General features: G+C 38.7%; 1 long non-coding RNA gene across 1 annotated transcript; it reads left to right on the forward strand.

Moving 5' to 3' along the window:
* Positions 1–912: 912 nt before the first annotated feature.
* LOC110017168 lies at positions 913–20,137 on the forward strand. Its single transcript, XR_002872163.1, has 2 exons — positions 913–1,001; positions 18,476–20,137. It is a non-coding gene; the product is annotated as an uncharacterized LOC110017168 (long non-coding RNA).
* The last annotated feature ends 119 nt before the right edge of the window (positions 20,138–20,256 follow it).

The raw sequence follows: 20,256 nt of genomic DNA on the forward strand, positions 1-20,256 counted from the left end.
AACAAAGAACCTAAGGCTGTGTTCTTCAGGAAGTCTACAAAAAAACAACAACCTGACAAATAAAAACATGAATAAAAGATTATTTTCCCTACTTTTTTACGTCTCATAAACAATGCCATATTTTGGCAGTTACTCTAAAATAATTGAGTTACTGAACATATACTCAGTACGATATGACAACATTTTATTAGAGATGCCCCACATGTCCAAAGTCCGGCCCAGGGGCCACAAGTAGCCAATGTTAAAATTTCCACCGGCCTGCAGGTTTCTGTCAGAAAATTAACAATATGCCCCCCCCCCAGCAACCTCTAAGAGCTAATTCAATAATTTATTGATTGTGATTGGCTAAATTCCAGTATTAGCTGTTGTAAACCTGTGGCTACTTGATCTTCAAAGCCTTTAGGACAAAAAAAGAAGAAGACGTGTTTGTTACTGTGATCAAAACCACGGTAGTTTGTTTCTGAAAAATACGTTTTTATTATTTTCCTGTTTACATGATTTACATTTAGAAGTCTACAGTGAGCATTTATTCGTAAATAGTTTGTAACATTTCACATAAACCTATTTTTAATGCTGACAAAAGTTTTTTCCCAGACAGACTTTTTCATTAGTTCATTTCTAGTCTTCAAAATTACACTAATTGTGGTAAAATGTATTTAGACATATTTCTGTTTAATTGGAAGAAATGAACAGTGACATTGCAAAAATAATTTCATTCACATTTAATGTTGTTATAAGAGTTTTTTATCTCACAAAATCTGGCCCTTATTGCAAAAAGTTTGGACACTTTACACTATTTATAAAACAGCAAAACACGTCACAGTCATGCATTAACTTTGTATTGAGTTGCATCCGACGCTTGAAAATCGGAGCGCCTTTGAACTACTCATTGATTTACTGATTGTTTGATGAGCAACACGTGCGGGATTGGAGGACACAACACAGGTCAGAGACCCAGTTCCACAGGCAGGAATGAGGGTGAGGAGCTGGAAGCTGCAGAGGTGGGTCTACTCAGACAAATAGGGGTCAAAGAAGTCAACAAGTGGGTGAAATGAATCAAGTTTGAATGTAATTTGTAAGAAGTAATTTATTCATGAGTTTTTGTTACATTATATGTTTACATTTTGTGCTAATTTCAGGTGAAAGCTTTACTTTTAAGCTGCATCTCTACATGCAGGAATAATGAAAAGCTTGTAAATTCCACATCCACTTTTTACCCCTCTGTGGAAGGTCACTGTATTTTTACTCTAAACTGTTAATTCAGAACCAAAGATCTATAAACCATCTCTTAACTCTGCACAAACAAAGGGTTCCTCTTCACTAATGGTCCCCCAGGCTTCACCATTATCTATTGATCTGCTGTCACCCAATTTCTCTGTGACTTATGCCCTCCCTAATTCTTATTACAGCGCACACTGAAGCCTTATCAGGCGGAACAATACCCTCGTTGTCACTGAGGGCAATAATATGAGTAGGCCTGTGACAGTGTGGGCGCAAACTCATGACATCAACTCTGTGAGCCCTCCTGGTGACCTCTAAGCTCATGATGGCCAGCTTTAAATCCAGAATGCTAAACTCAAGTCTGCGCTGTTTGCAGATGAATCAGAAAATTGAATCTCCTCTGTTCTGTTGAAGAAAAAAAATCCTCTAAAAACGGCAATAAAGCTGTCGTGGTGATATAGCTGTAATGATGCTCACTTCCTGAATGCCCTCCCACTTGCTGCTATCTCCTCCTTTCAATTATGTTTCAATGTTCTTTTAGACTAGGACTAATAAAGCTACAACTTGTGTGTCTGTGACAGAAAGTGTGTGGGTATGTGTGTGTGCTTTGTGCTGAATGAAACCGCCTAAACCATCCAGGAAGGCACAAGATAAAGATTTACAATTCTTTAACAATATCCTTGTCTGATAAATAATATGGATAAAAGAACAAAAGGAGGACTTGCAAAAATGACAAATGAAGCAAACGTTTTTTTCAAAATGTTAAACTTGGTGATTTTTGTTGTTTTAATGACCTATTTAATGTTTAAATGCTCTTATGCTACATTCACACAGGACACGTGACACATGTTTAAGAACACGCTTAACATATATTCTTGAATGGACATTTAGGGCATGGTGTTCACTCTGGACTGTGGCTACCCCATACTAGTGTATGTCTGCCACCTACAGTTGGATGAGGCTTGGTGCAAAATGTCAAAGCTGTACAAATCTTGCAAATATTTTTCTTTCACAGCTCTATTCCGATGTATGACAGACTTGGTGTCATATCATTCAGGCCGGGCACAAATGTAAATGATTAATTTCTCCTCAATGATCAAATTTCAAACTAATGCACTTTTGTGAATGAACAGGGACCCCTACAGAAAAACTACCAAATCATTCTGGTTTAACTTTCAATGTGCGACCGGTGAATGCGAGAATTTGAACGCAGAAGTCTGAAACCTGCATACACGCACATTTACATACTTTAATTGGAAGTGGTGGCTTGAAGACACCTTCCCGAGCCCTATGTGAGCGAAACTTCATAAGTCAAATTGAACAGTTTCTTACAACAGATTATAACAGTTATGTCTTGTTTCTTTAATTCTTTGCTTCAGCTACTTGTGTTATTTTTATTAGAGATCCTTATTGCCTCTAATAACAGACCACATGACTGGATAAACAAGAAGGCATAAATCCATGGAAGCCAATTGAATTAACATCAAATACACCAAATGATTTCCGTGTTAAAGCATCCATTGTGTCATCAAAACCAGAGTTTATGTCCCTTTAAGCGCATAATGTCCCAGTTTGAACAAAGACATGCTTAGCTTAGCGGAATTTACTCTCTAATTTTGGGCATGAAAACACTTCGAGTAAGTGCCTTCAAGATGGCAAAGCTGCAGCCGTTCAAATTTAATGATTTGGTTGCCGTTTAGCTTTAAGTTCATGACCCTAGAGCTATGATAAATGTCAAGCGCAACAATGTCTCGCTAACGAGACATACCAACCGCCAAGCTATAATCTTATTGACTGGAAACGCTGAAATGCAACCTTAAATGCTGTCTTACAGAGCTTATCTGTGTACACATGTAGGCCAGCAGTGCTTTCTGTTTTATTCTTAATCATTTCCCCTCAGAGCATTTTTTTCCTCTCAGGAATAAACTGCAGACATGTAGAGGAGCCTATAAAAGCATTATTTAATAATATTAGCAATGTCTCCCTCCTCTTTCATCAAGAAAAATTGGTTTCCTTGTGTTGTTCTCTGCCATTTACTTCAATGTACTTAGAAAAGTTGAACGTGGTGAAGGAAGTCTGATATGGTTTTCTGGGTTTATGTATAAACTTACTACAAACCCAATAGTTTGTTTTTTAAGACTGTGGTGTTATAAGTAAAATGCATGAATAATAATAATAGTAATGAACTGTTTTTAAATCATATTCTTGACCCATAAGAACCCATTTTTTCTTAAAAATAAAATTTGTATTTTAAGACAAAGCAAGTGGATCACAGAATCCATTTCTGATATTATTCTGTTAGACTGACGTCAGCATGAGTTGTTATGGGTTGAAGTCTCGTTTTATCTAGATAGCTAACATATTTTTCACACTATTGGGCTAAAATGTCTAATGCCTAATGTAATTTCACAAACTTAGATAATTTGCAATTTCCTACTTTCCTGAATTAAAATCTCCCATTTCTAAATTTTATATCAACCTTTAATTATAAAATTAAAGGTTCATTCACACTGCCATGTTTATTGAACAATGCTTCATAGTCTGAAGGCTCGCTGGATCTGCTGGACTTTTTTTCTACAACGTGCTTTGAGCATCTGGAAAAGCGCAGGTAAATCCTTATTAAAAAGGTTTAAACTTTGAGAGTTTAAAGCTGGATAGCTCCAATATTCCTCGCCATTTTTGTTGCACTGCTTAAGTTAAGTTGGGGGTGTAAGGGACTGTGAGCTAGTGGGAAAGTGTACACAGATGGGTGATGGGAAGTAGGGGTCCTAACAGTCCTGCCCACAACTCAAAGGTGAATTTCTAATGAACTTCTGCCACTCTGCAGAAACAATGACCTAAAAGAAACGTTGTTTTTTTTTTTGGGTCTAAAAACAACACAATTATAATTTAAGAAAAACACCAAGAAGGCTTTTAAAATAGAGGAAAAGATGATCGGAGTGGGACTTTAAAACATTTATGATTGTAAAAAATAAAACTGACTACTTTGCAATTTCTTTATAGAACATAATTCCTGCGATAAACAAGGGACCACAGTTTTATTTTGTTTATTTAAAGTTTGTTTTTAAGCTTCAAAGTTGTCATCAATTTAAATGTACTTCACAGCTGGGACCAGTAAGGATTTAGAAGACTCCTGTCAGTTAAAAAAAAAGGAGTTTATTCCTAAACATAAAACAAATCTTTATCTTGAACAATCATCTTGAACATAAAATGTCACTGATCTCCAACTCAGAGTTAAAACTGGATCGTTGCAGTAAATAGGGATGGACGTGTTTGTGCAGCAAGTCTTAGTGGTTGGTTACCTGGTAAACTAAACACCTTAAAGGTATTTTCCATTGACCTTCAATTTGGAAGTCAAAAAGTTTTCTGCTTGATTTGCATCACTTGTATCTTAAATATATCCTACTTGCATCAAACTCTTAAATTTAATAGTCTTTCTGACCATGTAGGTACATACGTCAGTTTGATTTCTGTCATAAATAAACCAAACTGCTAATTATACAGCTGCACTCTTTCATTTATGTGAAGTCCCTCAGCTCACTACTAGTGCCTCTAGATCCTCCATTTTCTTCAGGAGGCTTTAAAAACAACATGTAAAGTATTTTGCAATTTATCCCACAGATGCAAAACATTGATCCTCTGCTAAGACGAAGGGTGACGACTAAGCCTCTGAATAATTCAGATGCAAGTGGAGGACGAGTAAATTTACTTGTAAATGGAGAGTCAAGATTATTTAAATAAATATATCAAGATAAGTGCTGCTATGAATGCCAGTGTACTTTAATGCTTTCCTAAATCCTTTTTAATTGGGAAGCTTATAACTTATCACCCCGAGCCACTCTCACAAACATGCCCTCAACGCACACATGGGCAGTATTGACTTTTTAAATAAAAAGACATTCAAGTGGATAACAGCCAGTTTGGAATCCTCATTAGTCACCGGTAATCTAGAAGCACGGGCAAGAGGCATTCACAGGCAGTCATTAAAGGAAAAATAGAATACAAAATAAATCCAGTCCCCTGAATGCCAGCCATTAATCATTTTGGCCACTACTGCCTGGCTGCTTTACAGTTTTATTGAGTCATTTGTGCTGGTTTCCCTGATAATCCATTTATTCTGAATAATGCCACCCTTCATGCTGAAAGTGCTGCGTTCAGGTGATGCTGCGTGAACTGCATATATTTATGGGCCCAGCCTCTGCCCTCAAGACAAAGCACAAAGTGTGCAGACAGGCTACAACGAGGAACAACAGCACTTTATTCAACCTTTTAAAAGAAATGTTAATTTGAATTATTTGAACATATAATTAGCAATAATTTATTTCCTTTTTTTGTTACTGCCCTGAATGAGTGAACTTCTTTTGAAAAACATCTGCTCATTGTGTCCCTGAAAGGGATAACATGGTTATGGGTAACTTCATGTGATGTGACAACAGAGTGATTAAGATGTTCCAGAGTAACCCAAAGCAGAGCTGCAGGCAGTCGTGGTGGAACATAATCCTTCAGTTCAGACTCCTGAAGTGGGTCGGTCAATAGTTCATCTATTTTTTTTTTCTTTTTTGCACTGACAAGACTTTTAAGATATAATCAGGAAGGCAATTTTTGCAGCTATTTTTCTTTTTCAGATTTTACACACATAATTGGATCTTATATATGACATATTTTAAAACGGAGACTAAAGTACTGACTTGGAAAAGGTGAAAGGCAGGGTTTAGCTTTGCCATAATGTGTGACTCATGCTCCAACTGCTCAGCCAGGATGTTTCCACAGAAGAGCCTTTTGATCTCAATAGGATATTGTTTTTCTGGGTTAAATAAAGGTTAAGATAGCGATGATATGGAGCAAACAATGAAACTGCATGTGTCACACTCCTTTGGAGTGAAGTGTTCCAATTAGTCCATTGTATTCCAGTTCGCTTCTGTTTTCCAGGACTTCCACTCGCCCGGTCTCAACCCTGTTTCCACAATAGCCCTTTTAGCCGACATCACTAACTTGTCTCACATTTTGTAAGGAGAAAAGCTTTATCTGGATATTTGAGGTGAAAAGTGGGGTCAAGCAAGTGTTTTTCATTTGGCAGAAAGAGTTGTTGGTGGGAAACGGCGTTATTGCTACTTCCAGATAATGTTCGTTTAGATTTCTACCTTTTCTTTTGCAGCAATAATATTAAAAGCTAAACATTGTGTTAAGATTAAAAGCAACGAGAAAAAATAAAACACTTTCTACAACATTTTACAGTTTATCTTTAGTGATGGATCGTTATCCCAAGGGTGTCCAAACCTTTTGTAGAGGGAAAGATTCTGTGAGGTGAACATGTTTGAGGGCCAATCATTGGGCCTGAAATTCTTAATATTATTAAATGCAAATAAAACTTTTAACTTTCAATTTCATCACTTAGAAAACAAATGCATATAAATAAGTTTTTACCAAAAAATTGTTAAATTTGTCAATTTTTCCCACAGTTAATTTCCCAGTTACCTTGTGGTTGTTGGCATGTCTCGTCTGGTAGTACCTCTTAATATTGAACTCCACTGCATTTTAGGCAGACAGTTGTTTGGCTTTTTTTCCCCAGTGAAAAAAGGAGATGGCCATTACTGTCGGCATGAATCCCATTGAGATGACTATTGTTGTAAGTATTGGGCTATATAAATAAAATTGAATTGAATTTAATACTGTCAACTTTCCTTTTTTATATACACTTGAATTTTTTTTAAATGAGCTAGAAGGCGTTATAGAAGGGTCGTACAATAGTGTTGCTAAAAGTTCACAATGGATTTAAATGTAATTTAGCAAACCACAATCAAGAAATCATGCACACAAAATTTAGAAAATGTTGTGGGGGCCCCCTATTGATTTTATTTTATTTTTTTATTTATTTATTTTTTTCTTCTTAACTTGTCCTGTCCAACAGCTAGGCAGACAGATGAGAGCTGAGGGCCTCTTGTGTTGGACATATTTTACTTTAACAAGAGGGGTTATTAGTTATTAATCTTCAGACAAACCAAAGGTATGTCTGAATAAACCCCTTTTGTAATTGAGGCCAAACTTTATAAATTTCAATCATGTTTGAAAATCTTTGGTGTTGGACCGGACGGAAAAGGAAAGAGGGGAAGAAGAGAGAGGGACGTTAGAGAGAGGGGGGGGGTAGGAGGGTGATAATAGGAGGGGAAGGGGGGTAAGACCATGAAGCAGCATAAAGCAACAAGTTTACTGGTTGTTAATCATTATGGTAAGGTTCAAATGTAGTACAAAAAGGGCGGGGCCTATCCACACACACACTCAAATGTTATAAACACACCTGCTAGCTGCAAAAATGTCCACCTGTCGACATGTACACAAAACAGATAGTGTTCACACGCATACTTATGCCTTAAAACCAACTAGTGTGAAATATTTCAGTCATTCAATCATGCAAACTGTTAGTGCAAAGGTGAGCTAACACCTGTGCTCAGGTGAGTGTTTATGTTCTTCTAAAATGGATGGTGGAACGTGACAAGAAGGAGGGAGAGTGCCCAGCCATCCCCACCCAAGACCCCCACCGCAGCAGCAGCGGCAGCCGAAATCCCCCCAACGCCACACGGGAACCGGCAGGGAACAACCGCCGCCCGGGCGACCAAGCCCGCCACCCAGGCCAGGGCCAGCAGGACCGCCGCAAGGCCCCCAGAGCCAGAGAGCAGGGAGGCACGGAGGGAAAGAGAGCGCCGCCCCAGCCCAACCAGGAGAGCAGCCCCCCCGCCGCGCTGGGAGCGCCCAACGCAGGGCCCCACCGGAGAAGGACGCCCACAGCCCCAGACGAGCACCCCACCACCACCCAGGAGTTCCGGGCATCCCCCTGCCCCCACCCCAGGTACGAGCCAGGACCCCGCAAGGGAGACCCGCTCCGCACTCCAGGCAGCCATCCGCCCGGCCCACGGTTGGTCCAGGGAGGAGCAAGGCAGGGGCCCGCAGCCCCCGCCCAGGAGGGGGAACCCCGGGGAAAAAAGGGGGCCCACAAGTTGATTTTATGAAAGGAGTCTTGCAGGCTTGTGGAAATTTGGTCATGTGCCGGACTTGGGACATGCCTGGATTAACCTTACACCAATTGAAATCAGTCATTTTTAATGTTTTGTGTTTTCTTCACTCTTGTTGATCAGTGGCTACATAATGCCTCTGAGTTCTAAAGACATCTTCCTCCTCTATACTTTCCATTAAAAAAATTGGACTTTACATTTAGCCACAAATTCAGTTTCTGTATAGTTAACATATGGATGCTGTCTTGATTTCTCTTTTTTTCTGGATTAGTGTTTAATGTTAACTTTGATCTTCCTTTAGGCATCTTTGTTGGTCCCTCCGACCTCAGCATCCTTTTGCCAACATCTTTACTGTCCCTCCACTAGACGAGTCCAAATCATCTCGATCTGCTTTCTTGCATAATTCACCAAAACATCCAACATGAGCTATTCCTCTAATAGATTCATCCCTGATTCTATCCGTCCTCAGAACTCCTAAAGAGAACTTCAGCATATTTATCTCTGCTACCTCCAGCTCTGCCTCCTGTCTTTTTCTCAGAACTTCTAAACCAACAACATGGCTTTTCTCAATAGTTATTTCATTTTTTTTTTTGAGGACACTCTTGTCACACAACCTGCATGTACATGTTAAATCTCTTTCCCACATTTTCCATTACTCTGGACTGTTGATGGGAAGTACTTAAAGTCCTCCACCTTCTTCACCTCTGCTTCCTGTAACCTCACCACTCCCTTTGAATTCCTCTCATTTAAACAGGCTCTGTCTTGCTGCAGCTGGCCTTTATTCCTCTCCTTTCCAGATCAACCCTCCACCCCTCGATATGTTCCTTCCCCTGCTTACCGCTGTCATTGCAGATCACAATATCATTTGCATACATCATTGTTCTCATATTTTTATCTAAACTCATCTGTCAGTCTGTCTATTACCACAGCAAAAAGAAGCTCAAAGTCGATCTTTGGTGCAGTCCCATCTCCACCTTAAAATCCTCAGTCACACCTACATAACATCTCACCACTATCTTCCAGCTCCCATACATGTCCTCAACAACTCTAATCTACTTCTCTGCTACTCCAGACTTGCTCATCCAAACCACAGCTCTCCTCTCTGTATCCTGTCTTACATTCTCTGGTTCTATAAAGACACAATGCAGCTCTTTCTGGGGTTTTCTGTCCTTTCCAGCATCATCAAAGCAAATTTTGGATCTGTGGTTCAACCCTACTGCTGCTCACAAATGTTCACTTCTGTCTTCAACCTGGCTTCCAGTACTTTTCCCCAAAACTTCATTGAGTTATTAATCAGCTTATTCATCTGTAGTTTACATAACTCTTCACATCTTTTTTCCAAAAAATGAGAACCAGAATGCTTCTCCCTCATTTCTCTGTCATCCTCAGACAGACACTCAATCCTCTGAGTCCAAACCTCTACTGCTACCTCTCCTAAACACTTCCATCCCTCCACAGTGTGTTATCAGGACAAATTCCCTTTCCACTCTTCATTTTCTTCTGTCTTCCTCACTTCATCTTCAGTGATCATTGTTACTTCCCGCTGTACAACAGCCACCTCTTGTCCTCTGTGCTCTCTAACATTTTATGTCCTTTATCTGCTCTTCAAATTCTGCTTCCATCTGTCCATCACACTTGTGAAACTTGTCCACACTTTTTCATCTCTGTTCTTGATCACTCTAACCTGCTGCACATCCTCCCATCTGCTTTGCCAGACTGTAAAGATCATCTTCTACCTCCTTTGTATCTAACCTGTCATAAAAGTTCTCATACAACCTTTGTTTGGTCTTTGTAACTCCGCCCCACCCCCATTTACATTGCTGTATGCTGCATGCTGTATCTCCCTGTCTGCTGTCTCCAGTTCTCTCTGTTCCACATTTTTTAACATTTTTTTTCCTCCTAAAACACTCCTGAACTTCTTATTTTACCACATACTCTTTTATCTGCTTTCGTCTTCCAGATTACACACCATGTTCCCTCCATCTCAGTCTCCCTGATAAGTGTAAGGACTTGGGGACAGGAACGATGTGGTCATTTTTTAGTTCTGGTTGAAAATGGCAGCAGCATCCTGCATGAGATGCATCCTTTTTTATTTTTATTTTTTTTACTTGGAGCAACCAGAAGACTGATATGAAAGTAGTAAATAGCTTTGCTAAATTATTGAAGTAATTTAATTATTATTATAATGTGTATAAGCTGGTTTGATTGACAATTTTTTTTAAGCATGGCAACAATTCCAGTAAAATAAGGTAGTGCAAGGTTAACAAAGAAACTGGTAACAATATGAGAACATAGCAGCACAATTTAGCCATATAACCCAAGAAAAACAAACAAAAAACATCTGAAACAATTTAAATATTTAATAGGAGGAAGAAGTATTCCTTTATCTTCTTCCTCAGTTGATGTTGCAGTTAACCTGACACAGAATACTCTGACATTCTGCAGAGCCAATTCTGATTTTTTTAAATCATACATCCAATCCCCCAAATCTCAGTAAAATATGCACTTTTCCAAACTTTTTATACCTTTATCTCAATTTTAGGACCGCTTTGTTTTTATATTTAAACTCTGTTACACTTCTTCATTGTTTTAAATTTTCCCCAAATTTATTCCAATTTTGCATCTCTTATTGATATTCAGAAGCTTTTTTTTTTTTAGTTTTGCAGACATATGGAAAAGAATACATTATATACATCATTGAATATTGTGTGATTACAATTTTTTTTCAGTATTTTATTGTTTAGGAACCCAACAATTCTGCATTTAGGTTGAAATATGATCACATCTGGATTTTAGACCATGACATTTATGAAATGGACACATTCTATTGTTTTTTAAAATATAGCAGATTTCAGCTTTTCGATTATTTTTAAACTTACTGTGTGACAACAATACAGCCACAAGGATGAGACCTCATTCAAGCACTTTGGGTTCAATTAAAACAAAGCAGCAGCTGTTACTTCACAAGACAAACACGAGCGGCTGGGTTCTGTTCAGTGTAAGCGGACAAGGGATTGTATATTTAGTAATGAAGATTTGAGGGTTCTCAGCAGCGCCTTGAGACTTTCTCACAAGGTCTTTACTAAAAGACTGAAGCATATCAAGTATCTTGCACAACAGCAGTCCTAGCACCTGACAACATGGTTCTGCAGGGAGTTAGTGCTGTCACAATAAATCAGTTGCAGACAGGATACAGTATAATCATGCTGGTGTCTCATTTCTCTGGGTCTCTGCTGAACACTTCTGCAGCACAACAGCTCATACTGCCATAGTCACAATGGCTGATTGTTAGAGAGCAATATTCCACAGAGAAAAGACACAATGAGCTGTTTGGCAGCGTGTGCTGGAAGTCTTCTGTTTGAAAGAGTGTCGTACAAGCATTCTCCATATGTAAGAAAGTGGCTACTCTTTAGAATCAAGGTAAAGTGATATCTATAAAGTGTCAAAAACCTATTTTTATATTTCAGCTTCATAAAACCATCACAAATTAAACAAGCTACCTGCATTTTTTTGCATTCACTGTTTAACTTGTGTCTGCGGTGTTTGCTGTCGCTTCACGCTTCTTTCACTCTGGCAGCTCGTTGTCCTTTGATGAACCATAAAAGGGTTAGCGTGATGGATGGTAATTTAGGACTTCTTTCCTTGTTGTGGGATGACTGAATGCATGGAAGCTGTGAAGAGAAGGGAGGAGATGTTGCGCTTACATGGAGGCTCCAAGCGTGAGCTTTGATCTGAACTGATTGTAAAGCAAACGTGAACATGATTCCAGTGCTTTAAGTTTTCTCTCTGTAAACTGTAAAAGGTTAACAAAAATAAAACCAAACAACTTTTTCCTTGATCTGTAACACATGTTACAGATCTTCAGCATGATCTGGCCTCTTCTTGCATAAAAAGGGGGACAAATTGTGATATCACCTTTGGATTCAGTCCAACGCGTTTGTCAGCCTCAAACCTCCTGCTGACCCACAACACCTACTCAGGCCTTAACCTTCACTCAAATATTTATTGTAAAAACAGGACAGGTGTGTCAGCTGGAGAAGTCAGAAAAGCTAGATTCCAGCTCGAATCACATGGCTCACAACCTGCTTTTCTCATATAATGAAAACACAAATTGTAAAAGAGCAGGTGGGAATATTTCACTGGTGTCCTTTGATGTCAGCAGGAAAACAAAATATTACTGCAGGCTGCATTAGGAATTTATTGTGAAATAAAGATTCCTGCGATAAATATTCTGTATATAAATCACTGTTATGAAAAAAGGGGATATTGAAACCATTTGTTTCAGTAGAGAAGCCTTTCATTTCCATGTGAGGTTCTTTGTAGTGTCTTTTTGATGTTTGCTTAACCACAGGAGCATAAAGTCCTCTATCATGGATTACAAATGGAACACTCTTAAAGGCTAATCATGAGCAAACATTAAACTAGTGTTTAGAGCTAAAATCTGTACTCTTTTAAAAGGACTGCAATTACACAATTCTTGACAGAATCCTCAGGGGGGTCTGAGTTTGATCAAAGAAACTGCAGCACACAGAATAAATAAGTACTGTTAGATGGGTTATGCTCTATTTGGCCCTGAACTGGAGGTCACATAATTTCCCTCTTTGAGAAAATAATTTGATCATTATATAGTCTGTCTGTAAAATACTCAAACTAATTCTATAAGATTAGTATAATAATAGTTATATTCATTTGTTTAGCTGCTTTTATTGTTTTAGTACTGATGGAAATTTGGCATAAAACTGAAATGATGGCTCGCTTTAAATGCTCTTTTGTAATATGTTCAGGCTGGAGGCCCCATCATCATGGAGGGACTGACCTGGTTCGTCTGAATTGTGTCAGGGTGGAGTCCTGATTTCCACAAAACAAAGCTTCAGAGTAGTAATGTCCTCCAGGTCAGACATTATTATTTAAAGCATCAATTATTGAAAAATAATTATTTCTGAATAAATGTTGGGGTTGAAATCACAGACTTGCATCTGTTTAGGATTTTTACACTTTTTAGAACTTTAGAACAATTCGTACTTTTAGGGTAGGTCTGTTGCATTCCACAAGCCAATGGCTTGTTTTTACTAGAAGTAATTTCCTTGGATACTATGAAAGCTTATCTGAACTCTGATCCACCTAAATGCAGAGGTCTTTGTCCTCTTGCAAGTGAACCCTGATGTGGTTCACCTACAGTGGGAATGCAGAAAGAACACCCTGCAGACCAAAATGTCAAAGTATGTGTTCAAACCATAGACTGTATATGAGAATTAGAGCGACTGACCCCTTCACCCCACAAACAGGAAGTTCCCACTGATTCTAAAAAGGTGAAATGCCATAAACTTCTATTGAGAAATCAAAAGCTATTACTCAGTAATCCTTTTTGTCAGAATAACCATTCTTGCTCTGCTACCTTTTTTTTAACATGTTCTTGTTCATCCCATTTTTTTGTTCCATTCACTTTTTTCTGTAGTGCAAGTTATTCAAGTCATACACTGACCAATTGGATGCCTTAATAAAGATAAGTGGTCTTATGTCGAAATATTGAAACGTTTGACAGATTTGCGGAGCCGCTTTCAAGTGGAAAGGATGTGGACTTCCAACAAGCTCACTCCTGATCGGTGAGAGTGGTTGCCATAGCAATGATGACTCAGACCGACTCGGACCAATCACTGCTTACCTACATCATCTGGTTCCAACATAACTTCCATAACATGAACTGCATTGACTTCATTCTGTTGGAACTGGAAGTAAATGATTTTCTATGGGTAAAATAATTTGCTCTCCAGTTCTCATGAGCAAAAACAACAAAAAAGAAAGCCATTTAGTCTCCCTTTTTTCTTTTCATTTTGGATGCCGTTTGTAAAACTGGCCTCAAATAAAGAGCTTCTACCATTGTATGACCTGTTGGGGACAGTTTGATCTTCTCGAATGTTAAAGCAAAACGAACCAAATGAGGTTGTAAAAACGTCAGCCATTGCAGTCAATTTGAGTCAAATACTTGGAACAATCTTGAGTGAAGCCGCACTGAAATTACACAGGCAAACATCCATGAACCTATTGTCTCTTGTCCAAGTGTAAAATCCTAAAGTCAAGATGGCAGCTGCTGCTAAAGCATGTTTCTCTGTTCAAGCTATTTTCAACCCTTTTTGGTTTAATTCTCTATTGTTTTCCCTCACTTCTTTGAGAAATTTAGAATCTGGAAGCCTTTGGTATATATGTCATAATTTGATTACAGTTTTCCCTTGCAATATCCCGGTTCACATTTGATTTAGATTCTGAATAGATCTTTTTCATTCGATAATACTGAACTTATTTTTCTAAGAAGGTTTGAACTTTGAGAGTTTAAACAAAAAAAGTGAAAATCTTTATGCCTTTCTGCGGCATATGTAGTATGCTGAAAACAACTGCAATCCTCCTTTGCAGAGTTTTCCTATTGTGTGTTATTTATGGAAGGTATTTCCCACGATAATTGCGGAAACGATGTATACATGTAAACTTCAGCCATAAAACTTGACCACAGGAAAAGAAAATCTTGTTTTTTGTGTGACTTTCTGCATTGATTGTGTTACAGAAACATATATGTGAGGCATGCTAACTCAAAATGAGGTCCACATTCTTTTGTTTTAGTTAAGGTCATTTATTTGGGTCACATCATTTGTTCCCTTTGTAAATCAGCAGAGCTTCAACATAACATCCTAACTTTTTTTTTTCTTCACTAAACTTTGCTATAATCTCTTTTTTTCTGTATTTGCATGGATAAAAGAAAAAAAGGCACATGCAACTAATTGTCATCCTATTTTATGATTATGGTCATGTACTGATGCAGTACAAAACTATTATTTATGCTTAACGAGTGTATTTTATTTTCATTTTTGGCCACTGTGCAGATCAAAGTCGGAGTTTATAAGGACAACAATATTTTAACCCAAAAACTCACTATGTTACGCTAATGAAAGCCTATGGATGTTACAAAGTGCTTACAGGAAATTAAAGTCTCAATATACCTTAAACTGACCTGTTATTTCCTTTATCAATGTAAATGCTTTTCTTCTGATGTTTAGAGTGTCTTTTTCCTTCATGAAAATTCATTTTTATGTTTTATGCTGCAATCCTCACCCAGCTGGCTTTCATTTCCTGTGAGTTCATAATGGTTGGAGATTTAAAAAAAAGAACCTTGTTTGAACTTCAGGCTAATGTAGTCAGGATGGAATCTGTCACTCAGTGTATTGCATGTTGATGACTAAGGGTGGTTTCAGCTGTAAACAGTCAATGATTTATGGACACCAAGTGAACTCCTGTAAGCAAAAGCCCGCAAGGAGTTCAGAGCTGCAACTGGGCCTACTTTTTTTTTTCTAACTATGGCGTGCCTGCATTTTCTTTCCATTCATGCCAAAGAGTTTCGCACGGCAATTAGCTCCATCCTCATTTGAGTCTGCAGTCCCGCAGAGTTAGCAAAGTCATTTATCATCCTCAGGGCCTAGAATTGTGCAGCTCCCTCTCAGGTACTGTTTGGAAATGGTCATCCGCCCTGCTTCTTGTTTTTCGCTTAACGAAAAGGCGACGTTGGTTTTAAAGCTCTCCTTTCAGTTCTGCTTTGACGTAGTTTACTGCTTGTTTTTCTATAGGTGAAATGGAAAAACAGGAAGTATTATTTTGAAAGGTTCTTTCATCAAATTTTAAACGAGTGATATCAACACACTTTTTCTTTTTCTATTTTTACTGACTTGGGCTAGTGACTAACTAGCTTTCCCATATTCCCATAATAAATGGATCAAGGGCCTTCATTTGCAAAAATAAGAGTTTTAATACTTGACATTTAGTACATTTCTCTCTGGCTTCAAGCATGACCTTGTTAAGAGCACATTCAAGAGCCTCTACGCTGCTGATTAACGCCTGCAGTTCTATCGAAACACGCTGGCTCCGTTGCAAGTATTTATATAGCTTCCAAATGCCTGTAGGGTGTCATTAATACACAGATTTATGCAGCCAAGTCCATAAACATATGCTGGATGCATTTTTGTGTTCCTAACCAAGACATCCTTTCAGGAAAATAGTTTGACAACATTTTTTCTCCAATCGATCTTTGGAGAGTTTTATTTTACAAAGATGTTGCCAGTTCTCTCTGAATCCATCATTTGCTGAAGCAATGCATTGTGGTTTCTGGGACTGCCTGTCTTTATCTATCAGAATTAAAGAATTAGACTTCAGATATTTATTTTATTTTTATTTTTTTTACCTTTTTAGGTGGCGACGCTCTGCAGGGCAGGCCTTGAGGTAAAGGGACGGTTTCAGAAGGGACTGATTGTCAAGGTTATGACTCAGGATGATTGATGTCCGGTCAGGCTGTTTTTGTCAGCCTGTCAGGTGGCTGGAATGTTTAATGTTCTCATTATTGGTTGCTCTGTTGTGTATATTTCTCTGTCAGCGCCGCTCAGCCATCTGAACTGCCAGAGCACTTCAAAAGCCTGCAGGTCATCCGTCTTCCTCCTGACGCCCTGAATGTTCAGCCTCAGCTGAGTGCTGGTGATTTGTTATGACTTGAGAGCCTGCTGACAGACAGGTCTCTTATAAAAAAACATGCACCCATTTCCCTTTTGTCGTGCAGTGAAAGCATCATTGCTCCTGTAATGGGGGGGGGGGGCACCTGACAGTTGTATCGTCTTCCTAATTTGGAGACAGGATAACATGAAGTGTTTTGCTCGCTTTAGTTCTACATTAACACTGATTTTGGTTCCACTCTTGCAGGTCTGAGTAAAAAAAAAAGAGGAATCACTATATTAAGTTGCTTTTTCATATTTATAATTTTTCTGGAGTCTAGTATATGTCGTGTGATAACTAAAAAAGCATCACGGAAGGAATGCTGACCGCTGTAAAACCATCCATTAAAGAAAAATGAAAGGTGAGGAGCTGAAGAAAAGGAGGAAAAACAAAATCCAGAATCCTGATTCTTTTCCCAGGCTCTGTATGAGATTGATTGTTTTGTGCTGATCTAATTTTGGATCATACGAAAACAAACCATTTGTCTTAAAGAAAAATTATGTGCTACATGGCGCAGATGGAGTTTTTTTCTTCTCTTTTCTTCCGTCCTGAAAGCTGGGAAAGATTAAAGAGAAATTCTGCTCCTCAGCTATAATTACGAGCTGTAGATTACTTTGTCGATTTAGCCAGATGGCTCGATTCCGCAGGTCCTTCTGTGAATTAATGACCAGCGTTCTGTTATAGTTGACTTAGGTAAGTGTAAAGTCCATCACCTGAAATGGTCGACCAGCTGGCATGATGCATCGTGCACCACTTGGGGTCCACTTGGCATTTCTCATATGCAACATTATTGAAGTAACATTTTGCGTACTCCATCACTGTTTGTCTTCGCCCCTTTTGACTTTTTTTTTTTTTTTTTTTGCCAAAATGTTTCAATTCATCCAACAGGCCAGGGCAAAAAATGTGACCAAAGCACGCAAGTTTGATTGTAAGTTGATTGAGTTTTCTTGTCGACATCACTGCAAAAACAGCAACAAACCTAATAACAGAAGGTGACAGGAGTGGCACCTACAGTCCTCCTTTGTCCTCCTGCTTGCTCCATAAAAAAAACATCTGGTCTGTTCCTTTGTGGCTTCTTCTTCTGTGTGTTTTGCAAAAGAAACTGATTGTCTTTGTCTTAGCAAGTCAGTCTAAACGAACCACTGGAAACTCAGAGGCAACAAGCACATGTTTGCCAGCCTAACCACAGAGAAACCCTCCCCATGAATATGCCAAGCCTAATTTTAACCCAACGGCGAGGGGGAGCTTTGGCTGCGATTCACAACCAGAGAGCACGAACGGCGCGGAAGCACGATGCCAGTGTGTCATCCATTTAAACACGGTTAAATTAAAGGCTGTTTACTGCTTACAGAGGCTATTCATCTTGCTCAAAGCTGCTCTGCTTTTTTGTAAATTTGTCAGTAAGCGCTTCCACATGCCAAGATGAGGAGAGGGAAAAATTGGGGTTATTGGAGGCAAGTTTTTACAGTGCATTTCCTCAGTCAGTCTGTAGTTAATTAGCCACCTCCACACAATAAGGCCATAAGTCATTAATCACCCAAGCTGAGGCAGAAGTCGGCCCACTGTGAGCAAGACATTTGGAGACAAAAAGTTTGCCGCCTTTGACAGACTTCAAAATGCCCCCTGTCAGTAGTTTGTAAATTATAGGGCATGTTGAGTGCTGAAAGACAAGGGCCCACTGTTTAACTCACTGCTGCTCCTTCTTTCGCTTTGTGTGTTGACAGACTGTCTTCAAAAGAAAATTCCCCTTTCCTCTGCATGGCATCGGCTGGCTAGAAGCTTATAAAAGATGCACCGCTGTGAAAACACAAAATAGGGACACCTCGGCTTCTCTGCATTAAGGTAATTGTCAGCGTCCTGACAACAGTTCCTCCATTTTTCTGATGCTGCACTAACACAAGAAGACAAGCTCCAAAGGTCAGCGGCTGAGTAAAAGCCAGCTTTAACTGTATTCTTACTTTCCGTGTCCGAGGGAGGAAATGATGGAGCGATGATGAATATGGGATGTGTTTGGAGAAGCCAAAGCCTTTCTCCAGCAAAAATAAACCTCCATGTTTCTGTGGATGATGGAAGACACGCTTTTCAGCTGACTGAACATGCAAAATGTCATCAGTTTTTCCTTTGTGTCCTTAAGCAGAAATCTGCTTGGTTTTCTAAAGAGCGTAATCACGGTCGATGGTTTATTCAAAGCGTTTAATGTTTGTGTAACTATGGGAAATCCCTTGATTGGATCATTAATATAGCTGACAAAAGGGTGTTAAATCCATTATGTGACTGTAACATTTTTGACAAGTGTTTGAAAGTTGCTTGATGGATGTGTTCCTTGCATATGGAAAGCTGTGCTTTCACACATGGCTGTGGGCGCTTCACGAATGAACGTGAATCCAGCGTAGCAGCGCTGATGTCCGCGGCCTTCAACCAGAACGGGCCCCGGACAACGCCGCGGCACATGGCGTGCAGCTGTGTAGAAGTGGACGCTTTTTCTTTTTTTCTTTTTAACACAAACAAGTGTCTACAGCAGGCTGATCTGTTTCTGCTCATGTGTGAGGCCATGAGCCCAGCTCACGTCGGAGTTCAAAGCAGAGCAGGTGGGGCCGTCTCTGGGATTCAACATGGAGACACACAGCTGGACAGTCTAAGGAAAAGACATTCAAACAGGGAAAAGACCCTCCGTCACGTAAGAAAAAGATGGATGACCCTGAACATATCAGAGAAGCATTTGATCAAGATGATGTATCAAATGCAGATTACACCTAATGAAGGAGACCATAATTTCAGGTGAAGATGAACATACTTGCAAACAAATTTCTCAATTCTCCTTTTTATTGGAAAGAAAACTTTCCTTAAACGTTTTGAGCTCTAAAAAGTACCCAAAAATAAATTACTAATAAAATCTCTGCTATTTTTTAGTTTATGTTCAAACTCTTTAACTCTATCACAAAAGAGCAAACAAAGCCTTACAAACCAATGAAGCAACATCATCGAACTCAACTTTAACAGAACACATGACTTCAGATTCAACTTTGCTATTTTGCTCATGAAGTTGTAATTTAGCTGCTAATAAAGATTAAAAGAGGAAAAAATTATTTGCAACTTTGTTATTTTTTGTTAAAATACCACATTTAAACTTAAAAGCTTGTTCTGTGTTTATCAAGAACACAAGATAAGTTCCTATATGAGAACTGGATTTAAGATCATTAGTTGGAATAGTTGAGTTTGTTCGTTAAATATTTTTTATGTTGACCTCAAAAGATGAAAGAAAAATGTAGTTTTTAAGCTTTATCTTAAATTTTGCATATAGTAATTTTTAAGTTTCTGTTAAAGAACAGCTCCTGGCACTTTCTGTTAAGCTCAAACATATAACCTCTTGCTTTATAATCTCATTTTAAAAAATTAACCATCCCAAATTTAATCCAAATAAATACTTTTTCATTGCTGCAGAATTAAAATTGTATCATTCACCTGCAGGTCCATTCTAATTGGCTTTGTAAGAATGATTTACTGA

The sequence above is a fragment of the Oryzias latipes genome, chromosome 19 (genome assembly GCF_002234675.1).
Source record: "Oryzias latipes chromosome 19, ASM223467v1".
NCBI lineage: Eukaryota > Metazoa > Chordata > Actinopteri > Beloniformes > Adrianichthyidae > Oryzias > Oryzias latipes.